This window comes from Rattus norvegicus, chromosome 4 (genome assembly GCF_036323735.1).
Source record: "Rattus norvegicus strain BN/NHsdMcwi chromosome 4, GRCr8, whole genome shotgun sequence".
Taxonomy (NCBI): Eukaryota; Metazoa; Chordata; class Mammalia; order Rodentia; family Muridae; genus Rattus; species Rattus norvegicus.
The window spans coordinates 161,228,578-161,236,065 of record NC_086022.1 but is presented as its reverse complement, the minus strand read 5'-3'; the positions used below and the strand labels follow the sequence as shown (position 1 = coordinate 161,236,065).

General features: G+C 46.4%; 1 protein-coding gene across 2 annotated transcripts in view; it reads left to right on the top strand.

The window, feature by feature from the left end:
- The window catches only part of Kcna6 (potassium voltage-gated channel subfamily A member 6), a 33,250-nt gene extending 26,287 nt beyond the window's left edge, over nt 1–6,963 (top strand). The window contains exon 2 of one of the 2 annotated variants that reach the window (NM_023954.2): nt 6,637–6,963. The gene's annotated coding sequence lies outside the window, so the exon portion shown is untranslated. The remainder of the gene's footprint in view (nt 1–6,636) is intronic. The other variant, XM_063286664.1, reaches the window with a different exon arrangement.
- The last annotated feature ends 525 nt before the right edge of the window (nt 6,964–7,488 follow it).

Sequence of the window (7,488 nt, the reverse complement as noted above, 5' to 3'; positions counted from 1 at the left end):
TCTCTCTCCCTCTCTCTCTCCCTCCCTCCCTCCCTCCCTCCCTCTCTCTCTCTCCTTCACTTCATTTCCTTGTGTCAGGTTAAAATTCTCTTGGCCAGTCCCAGAAGACGTCTCTCAGATGACTTGGATCTTTCTCTCTGTCTCTCTCTGTCTCTGTCTGTCTCTGTCTGTCTGTCTCTGTCTGTCTGTCTGTCTCTGCCTCTCTGTCTCTCTGTCTCTGTCTCTCTCTCTCTCTGTGTGTGTGTGTGTGTGTGTGTGTGTGTGTGTGTGTGTGTGTGTGTGTGTAAAGCAGTATCTCTTTCCTGGAACATCCTTCATAAAATATTCATGGTGGTCAGGAAGTCCTCGAAGGGAGAGGCTTGGCAAGTAGGTTTATTCAGAAACAAAGAGAAAGGTTGATCTGCCTGTCTGCATTCCTCTTGGCTTTGTCTCCTGTAGTTGATAGTTGGGAAACAGTAGACTGCACTGGAGGTTACCAGAGACTGAGACTGGAAGAGCTGTGTTGATCTGTGTCAGTATGTAAAATGTATGTGTGTGTGTGTGTGTGTGTGTGTGTGTGTGTGTGTGTAGTATATAGACATAAACTATAAATTATGCATGTAAACTATATATATAATTGACATATGTAAGTAATTGTAGCTATTCTGCTAGGAATGTGGTGATGGCTCTTCTGGCCTTTAATTTGCGTTTCTTTGACGCAGTGAGCACCCTCCTGTGTTGATTGGCACTCTGTGTAGTCCCTCCAGTGATATATTCTTTTTCTCAATTCTTAAATGTTTTGTTTAAACTACTGAGTTTATCTAGTTCTTCAGATAGTCTGGAAATGAATATTTTATCAACCATGTGGTTTGCAAATATTTTCTTACAGTCAGTGGCTTTTGTTTTCAACTCCTTAAGAGGATTAGATAATTGGATAATTTTAAATATCGATGAAGTCAAATTCATCAACATACTCTTGAGGAATTGTGATTCTTTTTGAAATAATTTTTAAAGGGATTCGTGTACTTATTTAATCTTACTCACTGATTTATAGTGAGGCAGGGACTTACTATATACCCCCAATTGGACTGGATTCACTGTGTAGACCAGGTTGGCCTCGGACGGACATGTAGAGATCCGCCTCCTTCTGCCTCCTGAGTACTGGGGCTAAAGGTATGTGCCACCCCGGTCAGTCCATATCTTTGATGTGATGTTCAGGAACTCTTCATACAGCTGTCCTCATGCGTTTCTCCTGTAGTCTAAGAGTTTCATGGTTTAAATATTGTGATTGAAATCTATGCACTGCTTGAACTTGTCTTTATGCATGTGAGAAGCATACGTGAAAATCCACCTTTAACGCAATGGTTACTTACCCATTCTGCCTACACCATCTAAACCGTTCTCCACCATTCAACTGTTCATCTAAAACCCTTGAAAATCCGTTGTCCATACTTGTATGGAGCTATTTTCCCCTTTCTTTTTCCTTATCCCTCCTTCTCCCAACCCCCACTAAGTACTCCTGCTTGGAGTATGTAGCGCACGCTGGTTTTCAGCTCATAGTAACCCTTCTTCCTCAGCCTCCTGAGAGCCGGGAGTATAGGTTTGGGCTACCATATCCAGTGTTATGGGGCTATTTCTATGGATTCTGTCTAGGTCTGTTCATCCACATGCTGGAGTCTCCTCTGCACATCCCACTCGATTCGGATGAGACAATTAAGGTGGCTCAGTGGGTAAGGGTAGCCCTCAGCAGTACAGCCTTGCATTCCAAGTCATCATACAAAGAGCTCCCATTCCTTCAGGACGCCTACTGTCTTCTGAGCACATCTGTAGACGGTGATGGCCTTTGTGTCTTTTTTCAGATGTAGGGAAGATCTCCTTGTTTCTTAAGTTGCATGTGACCAGCCTATATAGCCAACTACCAAAGCTTGGTGACCTCAGCAACAGAGTTTAATATTCTAACCCTTCTAGACGCTGGAAGTCTGAGTTAGTTCACTCACTGTAACAAATATCTGGGACCACGATGAACTTACGAAGTAAAAAGTTTCACTCTGGTTCACTCAAAAGTTCTAGTCTGATTCCTTGACCATGCTGCTTAGAGCCTGGGGTAAGACAGCATCTTTGTGTGTGTGTGTGTGTGTGTGTGTGTGTGTGTGTGTGTGTGTGTGTGTTTGCGAAAACTACTCACCTCATTTTCAGGATGAAAAGGAGAGTGCAAATGGGACTGCTGTCTCAGTGTCCCTATCAAGAGCAAGCACTCAAGGATCTAAGGGCATCCTGCTAGACCCCAGTCCCCGAAGGTCCCATAGCCAGTGAGTGCTTCCTTACCATCTGAGCGTTCAGTACATAGGTATTTGGTTACAGTAACGGAAAGGTAACTGATCCGCATTGCTTCGCTGTCTCGATCTGGTGCTGTGGTGCTAAGTGCAGATGGCTATGAGTAAGCGCACACCAGCCAAGAGTACTGTGGGGAGAGTCAGAGAAGGGAGGAATGGGAGGGATAATCTAGAAGGTGGTGTCTCAGCCAAGACCTGGCGAGGGGTTGGGCCAGTGAGCCCTGTGGATATTTCGGGAGGTCACACACAGCAGTGCGACAACCCTGAGGTAGGAGGATGACGTGGTGTAACTGAGGGTGAGATTAGAGGAGCCTTCTCTGTGGAGCGAGGTGGGTGAGGTGGGGAGCCGAAAGGAGTGAAGTCAGCGTGGGAAAGCGGTGTGAGAACACGGAGGCTCTTGTGGGTTAGCCTCTGGTCTCTGAGTCACAGAGTGCCAGCTCTTGACTTTGTGGCCGCAGCCACGTGCCTGGAGCTTGTTTTGTTTTTGTTTTTTTTTCTTAATTTTCTATTTGCCCCTACTTAATGTTTTGTTTACATTGGCGTTTATGCCATTATCACGATCAAGTATTATTTTCTGCGTTGCCGAGCAGCGCATTATGATAATGTTTGTTTAATCTCTTGTAAACACTTTGTTAATAATCGCCTCATTTTCTTCACCTGATTAATTTTCTGTGTTCACATTTATAGTGCTCTCCGAGCTCTCTGACACAGTTGGAAAATCCTTCTATATTGCTTTCCGTGCGGGCTCTCTATTGGTCCTCTGCCACGTGGGTTTTCCATTCCGAAACCTTCCACTCTCCCCATCTGACTCGCCTGCTTCCTCTCTGCTCCAGCACGGCTGTTACTCTGAGAGTTTATTTTCCTTTCCCTATCTTGGGCTTCTGATTTACTGGAATCTGTCCTAAGTCTTAGTTCAGATAGGGTGGATCTTAGATTCATCCTCTAAGAAATGAACGAATGTCCAGGTTTTTCTTCATGAATCAACTTATTAATTCATTTAAAATTCCAATACCCACGCTTTCTCCTCCCCCTCCCATAGCTCCTACCCCCATTCTCCCTCTCTCCTCTGAGAAGGGGGAGTCTTTTCTGGGTGTTACCCAACCCTGGCACCTCGAGTCTTTGCAGGACTAGGCACATCTGCTCCCACTGAGGCCAGACAAAGCAGCCCAGTCAGGGAGACAGGATCCAGAGATAGGCAACAAATTCAGGGACAGCCCAGGTTCCAGTTGTTGGGGTCTTGCGTGAAGATCGAGTTTCATATCTACATATGAGCTGGGGGCTAAGTCCAGTCCATCTAGCTCTTTGGTTGATGGTTCAGTCTCTGGGAACCTGGTCCAGGTTAATAGACTCCGTTGATCTTCCTCTGGACTCCCTGTCCTCTCTGGGTCCCTTAATCCTTTTCCAACTCTTCCACAAGACTCCCCGAGCTCCATCTGATGTTTGGCTGTGGGTCTCAGGTATTTCCATCAGCTGCTAGATGGAGCCTCTCAGAAGACAGTTATGCCACACTCCTGTCTGACAGCATAACAGTATCATCAATAGTGTCAGGGATTGGTTCCTGCCCATGAGATGGGTCTCAATTTGGGCCAGTCATTGGTTGGCCATTCCCTCCACCTTTGTCCATCTGTCCCTGCACATCTTGTTGGCAGGAAATGCTTTGGTTGAAGGTTTGGTGGGTGGGTTGCTGCATGTCCAGTTTTAAACTTGGCACGCCCAGTGCCTTTACACCATTCTCAATCTTCTTTTGTGACTGGATGGATAGGAAACTTCAGGACGGATGCCACTGTTCCTTAGAATCTTGAAGGCACCGTACTCTGTTTCCTAACCCCCAATCTTGCCATGAGAGAAGCCGAGGCTTTTCCTGACTGCCTTCCATGGGAACTTGCTGCTTTATGGAAGTGTTAGGATGTCCTTGTCCCGGCTCTGCTGTGGTCATGGCTCTGTGCCTTGGTGTGGATGTTCTGGACAAAGTGGAGGATGCTCATTGAATCTGAACTTCAGATAAACTGTGAGTAATGTCTGCAATAGTTAGGACAGGATCATGCTAAAAGACACTGGTCTGTTCTTCTGAAACTCACATTTTGATGGATGTTCTTTTCTCTTCTTTTCTTCTCTCTTGATTTTGTTAAGTCGGGCAATCCTGCAAGTTGACATTGTGTCTTTGGGGTTTGTGAAATTGTCATATATCTTTCCTGTCTCTCTAAACCAGTGTTTCTCAAACTTCCCAATGCTACTGCCCTTGACAGTTCCTTATGTTGTGGTGACCCCCCCACCACAAAATTATTTCATTGCTACTTCATAAGTTTGTAACTCTGCTACTGTTAGGAGTAATATTTTAAATGTCTGATATGCAGGATATCTGATTCGAGACCCTTACTGAAAGGGTTGTTCAACACCCAAAGGTGGCTCGACCCACATGTTGAGCACGGCTGCTCTAAAAGGAAATGAAAATAATAGTTCACGCTTAAAGAGACAAGTTACCTCAGGAAGCCTCATAACCAACACTAACCAGCCTGGCCCTCACACTCCCCCATCCCCTTCACCTCAGCTGCTCCTTCCAGACCTACTGGGGTTCTCCCTGTGACTCACTGGTATTGCTTTCGAAGTTTCGTCTTCTAAGTCTTAGAACAATTCACCTCCTACCACGGAAGACCGTCCGCCATGTCTGTGCACAACAGAATCGAGCACATTGGATAACTTCTCCACCCACTGCAGGATGCATGCCACAGTTTTTATTATCTCTGCATTCATTCTTATTTATTGTGACTATGTAAATAGCTTTCCTCACGGATGCCTTACTAGAAGGCTGGGATAGAGTCATCTTTCTTATATGACTTATTTTTCTCTGGAACTACTAAGGGTCTTCCCCCCTATATTCTACATATTTTCTATATACTTGTCATTATTTGGTCACCGAGAGAACGGGGTTCAGTAAGCTTTGTACCAGCAGTGGAAATCTCCCATTGGGTGCAGCAAACATCCTGTCAGCAGTGTAAATCTCCCATTGGGTGCAGCAAACATCCTGTCAGCAGTGTAAATCTCCCATTGGGTGCAGCAAACATCCTGTCAGCAGTGTAAATCTTCTAGTATGGGTGGCTGCACTGGGCTGAACTTAACCTTCATCTTGACTTGGCTCCCTATCCTCCTGTTAAGTGTGGTCTCTGCCTCTGGCAAGACTCCTCTTCTGAGACCCCTTCAAAGCCTCCCCTCTCCTCTCTGAGGCTAGGAGAATCCTTATTTGTATGAGTAGCATTTTAGGTGGAAAATCACCTCCCTTGTTTCTAGTTTTGTTTTGTTTTTTTTTGTATGATTTTGTTTTGAAGCAACCTATTCTTTCTCATAGACAAAAAAAAATCTCCATTATTTATTGGAGAACATTACTTTTAGTAAAAAAAAAATTGAGATGTATGTGTGTGTGTGTTTGTATGTGTATGTGTGCCTGCCTGTGTGTGTGCTTGTATGTGTGTGCCTGTGTGTATGTGTGTGTGTGTGTGTGTGTGTGTGTGTGTGAGAGAGAGAGAGAGAGAGAGAGAGAGAGAGAGAGAGAGAGAGAGAGAACAGATATGTGCTAAGGTCAGAGGACACTTGAATGAATCAGTTCGTTTCTTTCAACCATGGATTTCAGTGATCAAACTCAGGCTATCAGCGAGTGCTTTTCAATCTGCCACTGTGAGCTCTAGACCAAACAGTTTTCAATGTGTCTTGGTGGGCGATTGATGTAGGAATTATACTGAATCTGCTGACCTGTGAGGGTTGTGAGGGGAGCATGGGACTGAGTTCATGATGTGTAACTCAGTTTCCATCTTGAGAAGGCTGCATCCAGGCACTGGAGATACCTGGTTAGGGAACGCTTAGCTGCTCTAGAAGCTTCGGTCAGGTATGAAGAAACCACTTCTTGCTGCCTGTGCACAGCTGGAACTGGGCAGTTCTGGAATCAAAGTGCAGGATGAGAGACAGTTTAGACAAACTGGAGAGTAGAGGTCTGGTAGTGGGTCCATATGAGTACCAGAAGAGGTGACTCTTAAAGAGTCATTTGTTTGTTTATTTATTTATAGTTTAGTTTATTTATTTAATGTGCATCTGTGTTTTTATGTCTGTGGGAGGGAGTTGGAGTCCAAGGAACTGGAGTTGCAGACCGTTGTGAGCCGCCACATGGGTGCTGGAAATTGGACCCAGGTCCTCTGCAAGAGCAAAAGTGCTCTTAACAGCCGAACCATCTCTCCAGCCTCAAGAAGCCAATTTCTAATTTGCATGGTGACGTCTCCCCTGCTTCTGTCCTCATGTCGCTCACTGAACTTCCCCTGCTCTCCTTCTTCCTTTGCAGGGCTGTGCTGCTCGTGGTCACTCTGGAAAACCTGTGCATCCAAAGACCTTTAACTTCTCTGGAGGATGAGACCCCACGCCTCCTCACTGAATAACTCAGCCTGGCAGCCCCTGGCGGCCTTCCGCAAGCACTGACTGGGAAGGAAAAGGCTGAGACGGGGGATTCTGGATGTTGCGGTGGGGCCATAGGAAGGCGGGGAGAGCTGCTGGCCTGATCGAAGGAGAAAGGGTGTTAGGATGATGTGGGATCATGTGTGCTGCAGAGCCGCCCAGGCAGGCACTCGCTGGCTGGGGAAGAGTAACTAATAAATAAATGACAGTCTCAGAGGTCTTGCCTTCTGCTGTGTGACAACTGCAACAGCTAAGCCCAGCCAGCACTCATGTCATAGGCCTTGATGAGGGCAGGAGATGCTGAAGTGTTTAGTCGGCTTCCCAGCATTTGCCACCCCAGGTGCTGGCCACCCGTGGGCCACCAGGGAAGGCCTCCTTCAGCTTCTGCAGGTTCAGCCTCAGGGAGGGGATGTTTCCTGAGGAGACCAGAGACAGAGCCCGTTGCCTAGCATGATCTGTCTCTTGAGTCTACAGCACAGAGCATGTGTCAAGGTCAGAATTGTCTTTCAAGTGGTTTCCCGGGGCCTCCCGAGAGCACACACAGGCCTCTCTGGGTAGCGAGACTGGTCTCTGCTTCCCTTATTTGGAACAGGCTTTCTCATGTAGCCCAGGCTGCCCTCCTGCTCTCTGTAGAGGCAAAGATGAAGTTGAACTCTTGATTTTCCTGTCTTGGCCTCTTCAGTGCTGAGATGACAGCACCCGCATGTGTGTGCACGCATGCGCGCATGTGTGTTTGTGTGTA